Below are 19,616 nucleotides of genomic sequence, written 5' to 3'. Positions count from 1 at the left end.
TCATTTATCCCCTTAGTCACTACAAGAGTGAATACAAATCAGATGTACCATAACTTCACGGAAAGTCCATCCACCCCACAAGTGAGTCCCACCACATCCAGGCTGCGAATGGTGCAGATCATGAACTTGAATTGTCCAATAATGGCAGCAAATGGATGAACAGAAAAAAAAAAAAAGTTCAACTAGAAGGGTGGATAGTCCCCACATGATGGACAGATTAGATGTGATGCATACATCACAGTGAGCCCCACACATTGGCATTGCATGTGGGCCCCATTCCATCGTACCAGCACCGAGGGCAGATCTGTGTGGGGCCCACACCGTGATGTATCTGTTTATCCACTTCGTCCATCCTTTATCTTATATCATGTTGAGGTATGTTCCCAAAAATTAGTTAGATCCGAAGCTCTAGTGAACCACGCCAGAGATGAAAGCCTTTCCCATGAAGTTACTACGCAAGGATTCTTGGTGGGGCCACTGTGATATTTGTTAGAAATCCAACCGTCCATTCGTTAATGTGGATACAAAACTCAAAGGGGTCACACTAGAGGAAACAGTGGAGTTTTAGCGACCACCATTGAAATATTAATATGACCACAGTTTTTTATAGGTCCATGTTTCTTGTGTTTTCACATTATCCCAGTGAAAATGACCTTATAAACAATTTGGATGGCACGTAAACATCAATGTGGAGGCTAAGAAGGTTTCAAAGTAGGAATTCCTTTTCCTGCTGTTTCATCTTGTATGGTACATTTGAGTCATGGATACTCAGTAATTTTGGTCGCATACAATAAAATGAGCTTGGGTTAGATTTCTCATAAACATCATGGTGGACCCCACCTTGCATCCCTACCAAAGGCTTAAAATCTGCGTCCGTATTTGGTGTGGTTCACCAGAGCGTTGTATCTGCCTCATTTTTTGGCCTACCTTCACATGATCTGAGAAAAAAGGATGGATGGCTTGTATATACAGATACATCACGGTGGTCCCCTACACAGATCTGGTCAGACGTGGCTAGGTCAGACCGGCGGTCGGACGCAATTCGCTTCCGTCGCATATAACCGAAAGGTGGACCGTTCTGATCGTCCGTCCGTCTTTGCATGTGGGCCCCAGTGGTGCAACAGATCATCGTACGAACGCATGAGCCGCATAAACGCCACTTCTGGCCATCACAAGGCCACGAGTCGCCTTCTATTAGAAACATCCTCCTGATTCCCAGCTGGAGGATACCTAAAACCTTTTATGTAAAGTTAGTGACGTCCTTCATTGTCTTCAACGTTTTCAACGGTGAAACAACAACTGTTTAGTGGGGCCCACTTCAATGGCGGCCTCTGAATCTCATGTTCCCTATTCCTTTTCTTCTCACGCGTTTCCGCGGAAAGTAACTGTCAACGATCTCTATCATTTTCTTCGTGTTTACGACTAATTCGGTCTTCTCCAACTGTCAATAACTGGAAGTGAAAGCTACTCGCCTGAGTAGCACTGATTCTCCTCTTCACCAGGTATGGACTGGGCCCAATTCTAACTGGTCGGGTTTTAGTTTTTGAAATCGTTTAGAAATTGGGCTTGCTAAAAGTGGGGTTTCAGATTGAGTGGGCTTGGCTGTCTTGACCCAATTAAAACTGGATTGAGTGGGGTGCAGTTAGTGAGCATTGCTTGAACAATAGGCCCAAATCTGTATACGAATGCTCATGAAGGGATGGTCTGGATCTAACTATAAATACCCACAAACAAACAGTTTAGATCTGATCACTGAATATAAAAATAAATGGTTCAGATCTGATCACAAGTGATACATGAATAGGCAGTCTAGATCTGGCCTTAAAAAAGGGGTTCACAACTGATTTACCTGCATTGATCCACCATGATTGATGCACGGAATAATTAATGGATGGTCTATGAATCAGTTATAGAGATCATAAAAATAAATGATCATTTATGTATCAATTATGTAGATCATAAAAGAATTATGCACCTCACACCCTTTTTTTAAACATTTTCAATTAGACATTTTTCGCTCGTATCGGTTTGGAGCTCAAGACATTTATAGAATAGGGCAATGGAGTAACCTAACTAATCATAGGTTTATACTCTGTATAAACCCTGTTTTTAGAAGTGTTTAATAGAGTGCATGTCCAACTGAATTAATGTGACTATGTAACGTAGTCTAAGCGCACCACCCTGTAATATATTTGAATTAATCACAAATATAGTGTGACCCACTAATAAGTAGTTAAATCATCTAAATCGTTGATCATGTTGAGCTCACCTAATAAAAGTATTACATTGCTAACCAGCTTGCTTGTAAGAATACCCATTTACACAGTGCACATGTGTCAAAAGGGCACACATGTGAGGTTTGATCCATCTATTGTGTGGTCCTGACTATCGAATGTCCTTTGACAGTCCTAACTTCAATCTGACTGAATCACAACTTCAGTCTGACTGTATCCAATCAGATCCTATCCCTGGTCCTTGTAAACGCGACCCAGACCCAAAAAGAACTGCACCCAGCAGACCCAAAATCTGCCCAGGGATGGATACTCTAGGATCTAATTCTAACATGAATCGTTCACAGCCCTTTGCACGGGTGCTCCCATGCCCAAAATGGCCCGTTCTACATATCAGGTGGGCCACACATAGAATGTGGACTATTGGTCTAACTTAATTGTCCTACATTTTTCTTAGCACTCGATCTTCTGGCCGAACTAATGAGAAAACCAGCCTAATTTTTAAACTATGGGTATACAGGTGGGACCCACGTGGTCAATGGCCAAGATCTAAAAGACAACCAGTATACAAATTGGCCAGTCTAAGATGGCACCAAGAGATAAGTATCCGTTACTACACCGAGCCCAGCCCACTTCTATGTAAGTTGAGTTGTGACTCACCAGGGTGCATTACGCCAAAACTGCAAAAAAAGGACGGTCCAAAACCGTCTCAAATGACCAAAAAGAACGGTCATGGACCGTCGCAAGGGCCGTCAAATTTTAACGTGTCATATTACTTAAAGGACGGTCGAAAACCGTAATTTTTATTGACGAAAAAAGGACGGTCATGGACCGTCCTAAAAAAGGACGGCCATCGACTGTCCTTTAAAAGGACTGCTGTAGTCCGTCTGTTATGGGCCTTTAAAGGACGGTCATGGACCGTCCTTCAAAAGGACTGTCATGGACCGTCCCTTATAAGAGGGTCAATATACGCCTGTTACATCATCATATTCTTCTTGATATACACCTGTTATATAATATATTTCATCATATTCACATTCACATTCATCTAAACCTAAACTACGTAAATCCAACATAAACTACATTCATCTAAACCTAAACTACGTAAATCCAAATATAAACTACATTCATCTAAACCCAAACTACATAAATCCAACATAAATTACATTCATCCAAACACAAGCAATCTTATCCACATTACATTCATCCACACATAAATATATATAAGTTTAACATCATAACTAAAAAAAGAAAAAAAAATCAACAACAATTTTCTTTTTGTGTCTTTCACCTGAAAAAAATATTAAACCAACAAAACATTATAATTTAGAACCATGAAGAATTGCATAAACTTCTTCCAAAAAAGTGAGCACTTTTTAAAAATAAAACTGATCATTAAAATAGGTTCAAGTTTAGGTTTTAAGTTTTAGGTGTTAGGTTTTAGGTTTAAGTTCAGGATTAGGTTTTAGGTTATAGGTTATAAGTTTAGGTTATAAGTTATAGGTTATAGGTTAAGGTTTAGGTTATAGGTTTTGGTTTAGGTTAAGGTTTAGGCTTAGGTTATAGGTTTAGGTTAAGGTTTAGGTTTTAGTTATAGGTTATAGTATATAGGTTATAGCTTTAGGGAATTAAGAATAGGTTAAGGTTTAGGTTTAGGAAATCGGGTCCGAGTTCGGGATCGGGTTTAGGTTTGGGTTATCAAGTTTAAGTTTAAGTTTAGGTTAGGGAGTTGAGATTATGATTAGGTGTAGGTTTAGGTTCAAGGATTTGAAAATACATTTCGATTTTAGGTTTAGGTTTAGGTTTTAGGCTTATGTTTAGGTTATAAGTGCAGATAATAGGTTTATGTTTATATCAGGTTATAGGTTAACGTTTAAGTTTAGGAAATCGAGTTCGGGTTCGGGATCGGGTTTAGGTTTGGATTAGGAAGTTGAGATTAGGATTAGGTGTAGGTTTAGGTTTAGGGATTTGAGAATACATTTAGGTTTAGGTTTAGGTTTAGCTTATAAGCAATAGGTTTTAGGTTTAGGTTTAAGTTATAGGTTACAGGTTTAGGTATAGCTTTAGGCTTAGGTTTAGGTTACAGGTTTAGGTATAGCTTTAGGCTTAGGTTTAGGTTACAAGATAAAAATTTAGGGAATTGAGAATAGGTTAAGGTTTAGGTTTAAGAAATCGAGTTCGGGTTCGAGATCGGGTTTAGGTTTGGGTTTTCAAGTTTAGGTTTAGGTTTAGGTTAGGGAGTTGAGATTAGGATTAGGTGTAGGTTTAGGTTTAGGGATTCGAGAATACATTTAGGTTTTAGGTTTAGGTTAAGGTTTAGGTTTAGGTTTAGGAAATTGAGAATAGGTTAAGGTTTAGGTTTAGGAAATCGGGTTCGAGTTCAGGATCGGGTTTAGGTTTAGGTTAGGGAGTTAAGATTAGGATTAGGTGTAGATTTAGGTTTAGGGATTTGAGAATACATTAAGGTTTAGGTTTAGGAAATCGGGTTCGGGTTCGGGATCGGGTTTAGGTTTGAGTTTTCAAGTTTAGGTTTAGGTTTAGGTTAGGGAGTAGAGATTAGGATTAGGTGTAAGTTTAGGTTTAGGAATTTGAGAATACACTTAGGTTATAGGTTTATGTTTAGGTTATAGGTTATAGGTTTAGGTTAAGGTATAAGTTTAGGTTTCGGTTTAAGTTATAAGCAATGGGTTTAGGGAATTGAGAATAGGTTAAGGTTTAGGTTGAGGAAATCGGGTTCGGGTTCGGGATCGGGTTTAGGTTTGAGTTTTCAAGTTTAGGTTTAGGTTTAGGTTAGGGAGTTGAGATTAGGATTAGGTGTAGGTTTAGGTTTAGGGCTTTGAGAATACATTTAAGTTTTAGGCTTATATTTAGGTTATAGGTTACAGGTTTAGGTTAAGGCTATAGGTAATAGGTTTAGGTTAAGGTTTAGATTAAGCTTTAGATTTAGATTTAAGGATTTGAGAATACATTTAGGTTTTGGGTTTAGGTTTAGGTTATAGGTTACAGGTTTAGGTTTAGGTTTAGGTTTATGCTTTAGGTTACGGTTTAGGTTTAAGTTTAGATTATAAGCTATAGGTTTAGGGAATTGAGAATAGGTTAAGGTTTAGGTTTAGGAAATCAGGTTCGGGTTCGGGTTCGGGTTTAGGTTTGAGTTTTCAAGTTTAGGTTTAGGTTTAGGTTAAGGAGTTGAGATTAGGGTTAGGTGTCGGTTTAGGTTTAGGGATTTGAGAATACATTTAGGTTTTAGGTTTAGGTTTAGGTTATAGGTTATAGGTTTAGGTTAAGGTATAAGTTTAGGTTTCGGTTTATGTTATAAGCAATTGGTTTAAGGAATTGAGAATAGGTTAAGGTTTAGGTTTAGGAAATTGGGTTCGGGTTCGGGATCGGGTTTAGGTTTTGGTTTTCAAGTTTAGGTTTAGATTTAGGTTAGGGAGTTGAGATTAGGATTAGGTGTAGGTTTAGGTTTAGAGATTTGAGAATACATTTCGATTTTAGGTTTATGTTTAGGTTATATGTTATAGGTTTGGGTTAAGGCTATAGGTTATAGGTTTAGGTTAAGGTTTAGGTTTAGGTTTAAGGATTTGAGAATACATTTAGGTTTTAGGTTTAGGTTTAGGTTATAGGTTACAGGTTTAGGTTTAAGTTTATGCTATAGGTTATAGGTTTAGGTTAAGGTTTAGGTTAAGGTTTAGTTTAAGTTTAGGTTATAAGCTATAGGTTTAGGGAATTGAGAATAGGTTAAGGTTTAGGTTTAGGAAATCGAGTTCGGGTTCGGGATCGGGTTTAGGTTTGAGTTTTCAAGTTTAGGTTTAGGTTTAGGTTAGGGAGTCGAGATTAGGATTAGGTGTGTGTTTAGGTTTAGGGATTTGAGAATACATTTAGGTTTTAGGTTATGTTTAGGTTATAGGTTATAGGTTTAGGTTAAGGTATAAGTTTAGCTTTCGGTTTAGGTTATAAGCAATTAGTTTAGGGAATTGAGAATAGGTTAAGGTTTAGGTTTACGAAATCGGGTTCGGATTCGGGATCGGGTTTAGGTTTTGGTTTTCAAGTTTAGGTTTAGGTTTTGGTTTTCAAGTTTAGGTTTAGGTTTAGGTGAGGGGGTTGAGATTAAGATTAGGTATAGGTTTAGGTTTAGGGATTTGAGAATACATTTAGGTTTTAGGTTTAGGTTTAGGTTAAAGCTATAGGTTACTGGTTTAGGTTAAGGCTATAGGTTATAGGTTTAGGTTAAGGTTTAGGTTAAAGTTTAGATTTAGGTTTAAGGATTTGAGAATACATTTAGGTTTTAGGTTTATGTTCAGGTTATAGGTTATAGGTTTAGGTTTAGGTTTAGGTTAAGGTATAGGTATAGGTTTTAGTTTCAGTTTAGGTTATAAGCAATAGGTTTAGGGAATTGAGAATAGGTAAAGGTTTAGGTTTAGGAAATCGGGTTTGGGTTCAAGATCGGGTTTAGGTTTGGGTTATCAAGTTCAGGTTTAGGTTTAAGTTAGGGAGTTTAGATTAGGATTAGGTGTAGGTTTAGGTTTAGGGATTTGAGAATACATTAGGTTTTAAGTTTAGGTTTAGGTTATAGGTTATAGGTTATAGGTTTAGGTTTAGGTTTGGTTTTGGTTTTGATTTAGGTTATATATTATAGGTTTAGGTTAAGGTTTAGGGAAAGGTGGTTTTGATTTAGGTTATAGGTTATAGGTTTAGGTTAAGGTATAAGTTTAGCTTTCGGTTTAGGTTATAAGCAATTAGTTTAGGGAATTGAGAATAGGTTAAGGTTTAGGTTTAAGAAATCAGGTTCGGGTTCGGGATTGGGTTTAGGTTTTGGTTTTCAAGTTTAGGTTTAGGTTTAGGTGAGGGAGTTGATATTAGGATTAGGTGTAGGTTTAGGTTTAGGGATTTGAGAATACATTTAGGTTTTAGGTTTAGGTTAAGGCTATAGGTTACAGGTTTAGGTTAAGGCTATAGGTTATAGGTTTAGGTTAAGGTTTAGGTTCAGGTTTAGATTTAGGTTTAAGGATTTGAGAATACATTTAGGTTTTAGGTTTATGTTTAGGTTTAGGTTTAGGTTTAGGTTTAGGTTAAGGTATATGTTTTGGTTTCGGTTTAGGTTATAAGCTATAGGTTTAGAGAATTGAGAATAGGTTAAGGTTTAGGTTTAGGAAATCGGGTTTGGGTTCAGGATCGGGTTTAGCTTTGGGTTATCAAGTTTAGGTTTAGGTTTAGGTTAGGGAGTTTAGATTAGGATTAGGTGTAGGTTTAGGTTTGGAGATTTGAGAATACATTAGGTTTTAGGTTGAGGTTTAGGTTATAGGTTATAGGTTTAGGTTTAGGTTTGGTTTTGATTTTGATTTAGGTTATAGGTTATAGGTTTAAGTTAAGGTTTAGGGAAAGGTGGTTTTGATTTAGGTTATAGGTTATAGGTTTAGGTTAAGGTATAAGTTTAGCTTTCGGTTTAGGTTATAAGCAATTGGTTTAGGGAATTGAGAATAGGTTAAGGTTTAGGTTTAGGAAATCGGGTTCGGGTTCGGGATCGGGTTTAGGTTTTGGTTTTCAAGTTTAAGTTTAGGTTTAGGTGAGGGAGTTGAGATTAGGATTAGGTGTAGGTTTAGGTTTAGGGATTTGAGAATACATTTAGGTTTTAGGTTTAGGTTAAGGCTATAGGTTACAGGTTTAGGTTAAGGCTATAGGTTATAGGTTTAGGTTAAGGTTTAGGTTAAAGTTTAGATTTAGGTTTAAGGATTTGAGAATACATTTAGGTTTTAGGTTTATATTCAGGTTATAGGTTATAGGTTTAGGTTTAGGTTTAGGTTAAGGTATAGGTTTTGGTTTCGGTTTAGGTTATAAGCAATAGGTTTAGGGAATTGAGAATAGGTTAAGGTTTAGGTTTAGGAAATCGGGTTTGGGTTCAGGATCGGGTTTAGGTTTGGGTTATCAAGTTCAGGTTTAGGTTTAAGTTAGGGAGTTTAGATTAGGATTAGGTGTAGGTTTAGGTTTAAGGATTTGAGAATACATTAGGTTTTAAGTTTAGGTTTAGGTTATAGGTTATAGGTTTAGGTTTAGGTTTAGGTTTGGTTTTGGTTTTGATTTAGGTTATATATTATAGGTTTAGGTTAAGGTTTAGGGAAAGGTGGTTTTGATTTAGGTTATAGGTTATAGGTTTAGGTTAAGGTATCAGTTTAGCTTTCGGTTTAGGTTATAAGCAATTGGTTTAGGGAATTGAGAATAGGTTAAGGTTTAGGTTTAGAAAATCGGGTTCGGGTTCGGGATCGGGTTTAGGTTTTGGTTTTCAAGTTTAAGTTTAGGTTTAGGTGAGGGAGTTAAGATTAGGATTAGGTGTAGGTTTAGGTTTAAGGATTTGAGAATACATTTAGGTTTTAGGTTTAGGTTAAGGCTATAGGTTACAGGTTTAGGTTAAGGCTATAGGTTATAGGTCTAGGTTAAGGTTTAGGTTCAGGTTCAGATTTAGGTTTAATGATTTGAGAATACATTTAGGTTTTAGGTTTATGTTTAGGCTATAGGTTATAGGTTTAGGTTTAGGTTTAGGTTTAGGTTTAGGTATAGGTTTTGGTTTCGGTTTAGGTTATAAGCAATAGGTTTAAGGAATTGAGAATAGGTTAAGGTTTAGGTTTAGGAAATCGGGTTCGGGTTCGGAATCGGGTTTAGGTTTTAGTTTTCAAGTTTAGGTTTAGGTTTAGGTGAGGGAGTTGAGATTAGGATTAGGTATAGGTTTAGGTTTAAGGATTTGATAATACATTTAGGTTTTAGGTTTAGGTTAAGGCTATAGGTTACAGGTTTAGGTTAAGGCTATAGGTTATAGGTCTAGGTTAAGGTTTAGGTTTAGGTTTAGGTTTAGGTTAAGGTTGAGGTTTAGGTTATAGGTTAAGGTTTTAGGTCATAAGTTTAGGTTTAGGTTTAGGTTAAGGTTGAGGTTTAGGTTATAGGTTAAGGTTAAGGGTATGGTCCCTGCAAATACAGATATAAACACGGCCATCCGACACAAATTGCCAGGCCCTTCCAATGCTGTCCATAAAAAATGGACAGCTTCATCATGGTCATAATAGCGGTTCCCTCTTTCCAGGGAACCCCGCTCTTCCGGATAGCTCCGACGCACATCCAGGTCTGCTCCATCAATTTCGAGTTAATACATAAACACGGCCTGTCCAAATGGTCAGGCCACTCCAATGTTGTCCATAGGAAATGGACAGCTTCATCATGGTGATAACAGCGGTTCCCACCTTCCAGGGACCCCCGCTCAACATCCGGATAGCTCCGACGCACATCCGGGTCTGCTCGATCAATTTGTATTAAATACATAAACATGGCCTGTCCAAATGGCCAAGCCACTCCAATGCTGTCCATAGGAAATGGACAGCTTCATCATGGTCATAACAGCGGTTCCCACCTTCTAGGGACCCCCGCTAAACATCCGGATAGCTCCGACGCACATCCGGGTCTACTCCATCAATTTCGAGCTAATACATTTAAAAACAACATAATTATATCTAAAAGCATCTGGATACCTGGAGAAGGCCTCCCATATTCGTATTGTTGGTTACTCATCCCTTTGTCTATAAGCCACAATCGACCAACACTTTCTATTGTTACCTGTACTCTGAAACCAACACAAATATAACTGGGAAACAATATAAGGAATAAGAAAAAATCAAGAAAACATTTACTAAATAAAAATTTTCCAATTTATCAGTAAGGTTCAATTTATTAGTCAGATACATCCAGCTAGACCAAATACTGCTTCTTTTTTTCTAGATTGAAACAGGGTAGATAGTTGATGATCTTTTCATATATAACCAATGTGACATATGGAGAGATGGACTCACAATTATGCCATGTGCCTCACTCAGACATCTCCTAACAAATTTTCTTTCTAATACAACAAAAAAGCTCATCACTTGTCCATCCTCTATTCATGAAACAAAATGAAGGTTCTTCTTGAAACAATGCTGGGTTTCAAAATCAATTTGAAAACACTATATATAAGCGTGTTTTGCATAAATGATAAAAGCCATATATATAAGATCTTGATGTCACCAAAGAATATATCAAAATCAATTTGAAGGCATTATGGATAAGTGCATTTTGCAGATAAGTATGATAAAAGGGTGTGAAATACTTACAGAGACTGTCCAGACATCACACGAACATATCATACTGCCATCCATAACGAATATAACAAGATCTGGTTTCTACAATATCAAGGAACTTAAATGTGATATAGATAGCATGTTGGCAACCAACATAAATGAATAAGAGTGATAAACCTTTAGAATAAGAAAATGAATACCGTTGCTTCAGACACTTGGTGCATTTCTTCAAACAGAGCCGCTTCCTGTTTGTGGTGTCCACTTGTGTCTACAATTATCAGATCACAATTTTCCTTCTTAAACCGTTCTACACCTTCTGCTGTAATTTTTACAGGGTCTGACTCCATGTAGCTGTGGATACAGCACAAATGATTTTTTATGTGAAAATGTTAGGGAAAGCACAAAATGAAACAAGCATTGTTATGTAGACATAAACATATTTTATCTGACCAAAAGACGAGCAGCACTGGCAGCATTAACAAATTTGGAACTAATGTACAAATTTGGAACTCGTTCAGATATTCCAGGACCTAAATCGGGTTTCACTGTGATGACCCATTCTCCATGGTTGCTTTTGAACTCATACCTATGATTCAAAATTTTTAAGGCATCAGCACCGAAAAAAAAAAATCACATTCAATTTTTATAAGGGAGTCATGATAATAAATAATAATACCACACTGCCACTGCTGTGTATATTTCATGAAACAAAATAGATACACCTAGATAGGGGATGGCCCTAACTAACCCCTCAATACAAAGCTATATAATGAAAAAAAACAGACCTCTATGCACAACCGCAACACTTGGATCCCTAAAAAATCAAACATCAAAGGATCAAGAGAATTGTAGCTTCACATGTACAACATGCAAGCACAGTAGCTCTCAAAGATCCCCATAACTTTCCAGCTATTTTTCTTGGGATCCAGGCCGGGTTAAATATTTCATTTAAAGCAAACAAGGGCCTTTTTTGTTCAGGTCCTAACAGTGTTCCAGACAGAATGTACAGCAAAGCTAAAGAACTTGAAAATAAAGACACTTGACCAGGATCTCCATGAACCAATCGGATTCAGATCAGTTTGATGAAGGAAGAAAAAGTCACACTGTGATGTTAAGAAAAATCTTGCAACTGCTGATTACATCACATTTGTATGTATCCAGAAAATAGCATCTTGAACAGGACAACCATGCAATTTTTTTTCTTGTATTTACAGAGCAATTCGTAAGAATGCAGATAGCCATGCAATTTTTCTTATATTTAGAGAGCTTTGAGAAGGCAACGCACAATCACATGTCTAGGTCATCTGAGAAAACCATCAAGGGTGCCTGATGTTTGGTGATCAAGTGGGTCAAATCATCAGGTAGAGTGGTAAAGCAATTGATGGTGTCAAAAATTGCCCAGTCCACATTAAATGAACATGTACACTGATGAGTTTGGTGACTGTTTTATACCAAAATCTACCCAATGCCTCTGAAAGCAAAGAGATCTCAGGTCCATTTAGACATTTGACTGAACATTCGATAATTCCAGGGGTCTGAGGAAATGAGATCCTCTTTCCCATTCTTTTCAGTATTGTGGTGGAAGGTTGTATTGTAAACAATGCTATGACTGGTCATGTTCGATCCATTTCTGCTGTCCTATCAGTTGCCTCAATGGATAGGTACCTCCTTTTTCTTTTTCTTTTTGAGAAATGAAATTTTCATTGCTAATTAGAAAAAAGAGAAGAAGAAGAAGAAGAAGAGCTAACTCAAGATTCTACAGTTTGATTCAGCAGTTCTTCATGGGGACAAAAAACAGCTCAAATCTCCTTGCTTGCAACAAAATCCAATCATATCAGGGAAAACATGAATAACCAACAAGAAAAACAGCGTATTAAGAGAACCACGGTTCATTTTTTAACCAAAATCAATCAAGATATTAACACAAGTGAAACCAATCAGCAAAATCTGTACTCATTTCCTTAACCAAGGCAATAGAATGAGCAAGGAACGAGTATACAATAGCAGAAAATCAATATCATTTGCAAATCCTCATTTCCTACAACAAAATCCTTGGAAACAGTGGTAAAGAAAAAGCAATGTAGGAAGTACATGCTAATGTGGCATGCTACATCAGCTGACTGCATCACTGGTCCAATGGGCTTTGTTTTTCTCTTTGCACCCAATAAGATTTTATATGTATTTTTATTTCGTTCTTAAAGGATGAATAACAAAAAAAACATTGTACAGTTCTCAAAATGTCTGATTGGTTAAGACCTAGTACACTAAATCTGTGTATGCTTCTTGTTACAGTATTTTGTAGATTGCATTGAAACAATGTCGCAAAACTCACTGCCACTTCTGCTTCAATGAATTTCCAACAAATAGTATACCCTGTTCGTCATGTATGATTTCAATGTATTGCTCCCAGCATTGCCAAGAACAGGCAGGAGGAATACAATCTTGGAACAGTCAGCTCAAAGATACTATGCATGAGCACATATCAGACAAATTTCTGCAGAAGTGCTTGTACAAGTTCTACATCTCTATTAATGTCAGATCCGAAATGTGAATTACATAAACTGAATTTTAGAGTGTAATCCAAGTTCATGTAATTATAAGATATGAATTAGAGATCGACTAAAAAGATATGAATTCATTTTAAAGTGGAACCCAAACAGGTCCTTAGAATTTACATTCAAAAAATCCTCCAGTCTTTTTCCTATTGTGCAGGAGAACCATCTATGCACATAAAATTGCTGGCAACTATTTTTTTTTTTTTTTTGGTGTATTAAAATCCTCTCACCCCAAACAGGTGACTTTCCTCCCCCAAATGCCAACTGTAACTACGTCACCTGTAACTTACTTACATTTTAGAAAAGTTACAGGCATCCAAACAGGCCCTTAGTTGCATTCTGCTTCAACTGATCAAAAGCACCAGCTCTAATTTTTGGGATAAAGCCCTAAAATGATCTGTAAAAATGGATGAATGGCATGGATAAAATATATACATCATGGTGGGGCCATAGATCATGGTGGTGCTGCAGACGAAATCGGATTGCATACTGAGTTACTCAGTACGCTCTTATTGTACTGAGTAAACTCAGTAGGGCCCACCTTAATCCCAAAATCCCTAAATCCCCATATCCCAAAATCCCTAAGGGCCCGTTTGGCCGGTCGGATTGGAAGGGATTGGATGGTATTGGAAAGGATTGGAAGTTAAATCCCGGGATTGGCCTGGCGTGCCAAACAGAGTCGTGATCTAATCCCAATCCCATGGGTCTTAAGAAAATCCACTGACAAAACCATTATTACCTTTAAATCCCATCCAATCCACCCTAATCCGTTCAAATTTGCCAGGGACGTGTTTGGCTCCAGGGATTGGAAGGGATGGGAAGGTTTAATCTCGGGATTGGCCGGGCGTGCCAAACAGACTGGATATAGCAATCCAGTGATATAGCAATCCCATGGATCTCAAGACAATCCACTGACAACACCATCATTACCATGCCATCCACCCTAATACCATTCAATCCCTTCTAATCCACCCGGCCAAACGGGCCCTAAATCCCCAATCCCCAAATCCCTAAATGCCCAAATCCCCAAATCCCTAAATCACCAAATCGTTTCAATCGGTCTTGAGATTGAGAGAGAGAGATACCTCATGTGGATGTACGAGAGAGAGAGCACCGAGAGAGACAGAAACAGAGAGAGGGCGCGGTGGAGAGCGGACCGAGAGAGAGAGAGGATGCACATGAGTGAGAGAGGGCGGCGAGGAAGGGAGGGCGGCGAGGGAGAGAGAGAGAGAGAGAGAGAGAGAGAGAGAGCCCTCGCCGAGGGAGGGCAGGGGTGAGAGAGAGAGAGAGACAGAGAGAGAGAGAGATGAGGGAATGTGGGCGCGCGGCTCTTTTGAGCGTGCGCCCAAATTTGGGCGAGATTGGACGGTGCTCTGTGGGCCCCACCATGATGTATGATTTTCATCCATGCCGTCCATCCATTTTTACAAATCATATTAGGCTCTATGCCGAAAATTAAAGGGAAATAAATCTCAGGTGGTCCACACCACATGAGAACAATAGTAATTGGATATCCACCATTAAAATCCTCCTAAGGCCACTGTACTGTTTATTTGACATCAAATCTGTTGATTTGGTCATCCAGGACCAGATGAAGGGAAAAAACAAAAATAAGCTTGATCCAAAACTTTTATGCCTATTGATCATATTTTTAATGGTCGACGCTCATTCAACACGTTTCCTGTAATGTGGTCCACTTGAGATTTGCATATATCTCATTTTTGGTCTCATAATGTAAAATTATCTGTAAAAATATATGGACAGCATGGATGAAACACATACATCGTGGTGGGAGCCATAGAGCACTGAACACTAGTCATTGGTTAGTGTCAGGGGAGTAGTCAATCCGTTCTCAAGCGTACAGAGTAAATCCTATGGGGGCCACCATAATTTATTTATTTTATCCACTCCATCTATCCATTTTGACATGTAATTTTATTACATAAGTTCAAAAATGAAACCTATAAAAATCTGAAGTGGACCACATCATAGGAAATAGTATAAACTGAACATCTACCATTAAAATAATTTGTAAGGCCATCGAAGTTTTGGATCAAGTTGATACTTTAGTTTTCCTTTCATCCATGTATTTGTGATCTATTGAACAGGTTGGATGACAAATAAAAATCATTGTAGGCCATAGGAAGATTTCAACGGTGGAAATCATTATTCCTAATGTGTTCCTGTGGTATGGTCCATTATATCCACGTCATCCATCTGAGAGAGAGAGAGAGAGAGAGGATAGAGAGTGAGTCTCTCTTACGAGCGGTCATGGGTCACATGGTCTGTGCTCTGTGGGCCCCACCATGATGTATGTGCATGTTTCATCCTTGTCATCCATCTATTTTTCATTTTATTTTATGGTATGAGACAAAAAATGAGGTATATCCCAATCTCAACTGGACCACATTATAAGAAACAGTGTTGAATGAGCGTCAACCATTAAAAACCTTTTGGGGGCCATATAAAGTTATGGATCAATCTGATATTTTCTTTCCCTTCATCTAGGCCTGTATGACCTAATCAACAGATAGGATGTCAAATAAAAGGTACAGTGGGCCTTAGGAGGGTTTTAATGGTGGATATCCAATCACTATTGTTTTCATGTGGTGTGGTCCACCTGAGATTTATATATCCCTTTCATTTTTAGTATTTTGCCCTAATATGATTTGTAAAAATGGATGGACAGCATGGATGAAACACATACATCATGGTGGGACCCATAGAGCACCGACCAACATCCAAAAACGGTTACTCGCCTCGAACATATTTCGTATGAGAAAGATATTGGGCAAACAAGATTGATTAACAATTTGAGTGAATTTTGATTTAAACATCTGAAGTTATTTACTTTTCAATCTTGATCAGATTGTCCAAAAACAATTAAAGGTTGTTCATAATATCAAAAATATATAAATGAATAGAAAACACAAACATCACTTGATCCAAAACTTCTATAGCCACCAAGAAATTTTAAATGATAGAGGTTCAATCACACTATTTCTGTGGTGTGGTCCACTTGAGCTTTGGATATGCTTCTGTTTGTTCTTTAGACCTCAAATTATCTGTTAACATGGATGAATGGAGTGGATAAAATAAATAAATAACGGTGAACCCCACAGAGTTTACTTTGATAAAGGTAACGAGTAATTCACTTAAATGTAGTGAAGAAAGGTTTCCTTAAAACATTCATAATCGTATATTGGGCCTGCCTAAATGTGATTCACATATCCAACCCACTCATTATGTGTGTCCCACTTGGATGAGGGGTCAGACCAAGTTTCAACCGCATCCAAAACTCATGTGGGCCCCACCAAGTGCTTTTATATTTTTTAGGATGTCTTCACATAGTTTTAAATGGTATGGCCCACTCGAGTTTCGTTTACCGATGATTTTTGAGATATCTCATAACTATAAATGGGACACATCAAATCCACGATGTTGATGTTCGACACACATCATGATGAGGCCCACAAAACTTACTAACATCAATTCTTAGGTTCTCACAAGGTCAGTTATAAGTTGGGTCACAATTTTAACCAAAATATTTGGCCCATTTCACATGTCTAGTTCATTCACTCTATTTTACTAATTAATTCTCAATTTGACTAGTTACTCGCCTCAATCAGGCTACATATATATGAGAAAGATATTGGGCATACAAGATTGACCAACAATTTCAGTGAAATTTGATTTAAACATCTGAAGTTATTTACTCTTCAATTTGAACTGATTAGATTGTCTAAAAACGATTAAAGGTTCAATTAGTGGATGTGCCTAATAATTTAGTAATTTTATTTTTCACAAATAAATTTAACATTTTTTTCAATATTTATATATATTTTCTCTATTCACTAAATATCATTTTTATTATAAATAAATTTAACATTTTTTTTTTACAAAATTTAGTTTTCTTTTTAAAAAAAATATATATTTTTTTACAATTTGTCAATTTTTTCACAAATTTGTTTAATTTTTTAAAATTTATTTTTCAAAATATTATTTTTTAAATCTCACTTTTGTTATAACTTTTTAATTTTTCTTGTCAAAATACAAAATCTGATTGGTGGACTTGGTATGATTTGATGGATGTCGGTCGTCTTTTTTTTTTCTTTTTCTTTTTAGATTCCATTTGGCTTAAACTATATTCCAATTCCTTTTTAATTAATAAGCAGCTTAAACTATATCTAAGCTGTGCAAGTTTACATCTCATTGCTTTGGAAACGAGTTAATAGCCGAAAAATGATAACATGAGAATGGCCTATACTAATGTATGCATTTGGTATCAATTCTTAATGTTGGCAACACCTGACATACATGTACCTCTCCAAAGGTCACACTGATTGAATGATCTTAACTATCTGAAATTGCCGTTGGATTAATTTGGACCATTTTCTTTTTGACTATCCTGAAGAACATTGACTTGTACTATTCTTTTTAAACATCTATATGCTTCAATCTCCTTTGGTCTGCACTTGTGTTGAAGGGCACATCTATTATGTTGGGTAGAACACTTATTTTAATATCACAATGATTGGATAATCTCAACCATCTGATATTACCGTTGAATTTAGACTATTTTCTTTTTTACCAAGGTATTGAGGAACTTTGATTTGCACTCCTCTTTCTTAAACGTGTATATTTTTTTTTAACCTCGAGTTAACACTCTTCTTCTTCTTCTTTTTCTTTTTTCTTTTCACGTTTACATGTTTTTAATCCCACCTTGTGTATTGTAGGCCACATCCATTTAATTTGGTATAGATCCTTTTTTTTATTCAATTTTTCTTGTCAAAATACAAAATCTAGTTTTCTTTTTTAAAATATATATTTTTTTACATTTTTTCAATTTTTTCACAATTTTGTTTAATTTCTTTTTTTTTTTTTCAAAATATCATTTTTTTAATCTTACTTTTGTTATATAACTTTTTAATTTTTGTTGTCAAAATACAAAATCTAGTTTTCTTTTTTTAAAAAAATATATATTTTTTTACAATTTGTCAATTTTTTCACAATTTCATTTAATTTTTTAAATTTTCTTTTTCAAAATATCATTTTTTTATCGAAATCTTGTTATATAACTTTTTAATTTTTCTTTTCAAAATACAAAATCTAGTTTTCTTTTTTAATATATATATATATATATATATATATATATATATATATATTTATATATATATATATATATATATATATATATATATATATATATATATATATTTTACTATTTGTCAATTTTTTCACAATTTTATTTAATTTTTAAAATTTTCTTTTTCAAAATATTATTTTTAATCTCACTTTTGTTATATAACTTTTTAATTTTTCTTGTCAAAATACAAAATCTAGTTTTCTTTGTTAAAACATTTTTTTTTTTTACAATTTGTCAATTTTTTCTCAATTTTGTTTAATTTTTTAAAATTTCTTTTTCAAAATATCATTTTTCAAATATCATTTTTGTTATATAACTTTTTAATTTTTCTTTTCAAAATACAAAATCTAGTTTTCTTTTTAAAAATATATTTTTTTTTTACAATTTGTCAATTTGTTCACAATTTTGTTTAATTTTTAAAATTTTCTTTTTCAGAATATCATTTTTTAAATATCACTTTTGTTATACAACTTTTTAAATTTTCTTTTCAAAATACAAAATCTAGTTTTCTTTTTTAAAAAATATATTTTTTTACAATTTGACAATTTTTTTTACAATTTTGTTTAATTTTTAAATTTTTCTTTTTCAAAATATCATTTTCTTATCGAAATTTTTTTTTTCAAAATTATCAACTTTATTAAAAGTTCTTAATTTTTATTTCAAAATCTAAATTTTTTTCTTAAACATTGTTAGTTATTTTTCTAAGCTTTTTAACGTTTTTTTTTTCGAAATTCATAAATTTTTTTTTTTGTTTTTAATGTTTGAGTTGAGCATTAGTCTAATGTAAACGGTCTTTGACAGTCTCAAATAACCACAATAAGACGGCTAAGGACCATCTCTAATAGAGAGGATCATTGACAGTCTCAAATAGGGACTGCTAAGGACCGTCCCTAATGCAGGTTATTTTTCGCAGTTCTAAATTACAGGAAAAGACGGCCAACGACCGTCTCTAATTGAGACGGTCCTTGACAATCTCAAATCACCAGTAAGAGACGGCCAATGACCGTCTCTAATAGGGACGGTCTTTGACCGTCTCAAATTCCAGCATATAAGACGATCAAGGACCGTCTCTTATTCTAGACGGTCAATGGCCGTCTTTTATCTGCAGTTAACGACGGTTTTCGACCGTCTCAAATGATTTGCAGATGTTCAAAATTTCAAGACAATAATAAGGACGGTCAAGGGCTGTCTAAAAGTTTAGAGACGGTTTACAGCCATTTCTAAAGTCTTTAAACCAAGCAATTTTAGAGACGGTCCAGAACCGTCTCTAAATCCGTCATTTTTTCCCATTTTTCACGTAGTGGTGGAGGGTAACTTGTGGTATTGGACCAGATCAAGTATGACCACGTTCAAGTGGCATAAGAGTTGGAATATTAAAACCATGAGCATGACTATCCTGCTAGATCATTTTTAATGTGTCTTGGGCCGGCCCAATATACAACTGGGCTTCATAAGCCTAGGCCATCCTACATCTCAGACTCTAATCCTAGTCGCATCCTAACATGTCATCTGATCTCGAAAAATGGGTGGACGGTGTGGATATAGCCCACACATCATGGTAAGACCTACACAACTTGCTAACATTGAGTAG

This window comes from Magnolia sinica, chromosome 18 (assembly GCF_029962835.1).
Source record: "Magnolia sinica isolate HGM2019 chromosome 18, MsV1, whole genome shotgun sequence".
NCBI classification, from domain to species: domain Eukaryota; kingdom Viridiplantae; phylum Streptophyta; class Magnoliopsida; order Magnoliales; family Magnoliaceae; genus Magnolia; species Magnolia sinica.
This window is presented reverse-complemented; position numbering follows the sequence as displayed.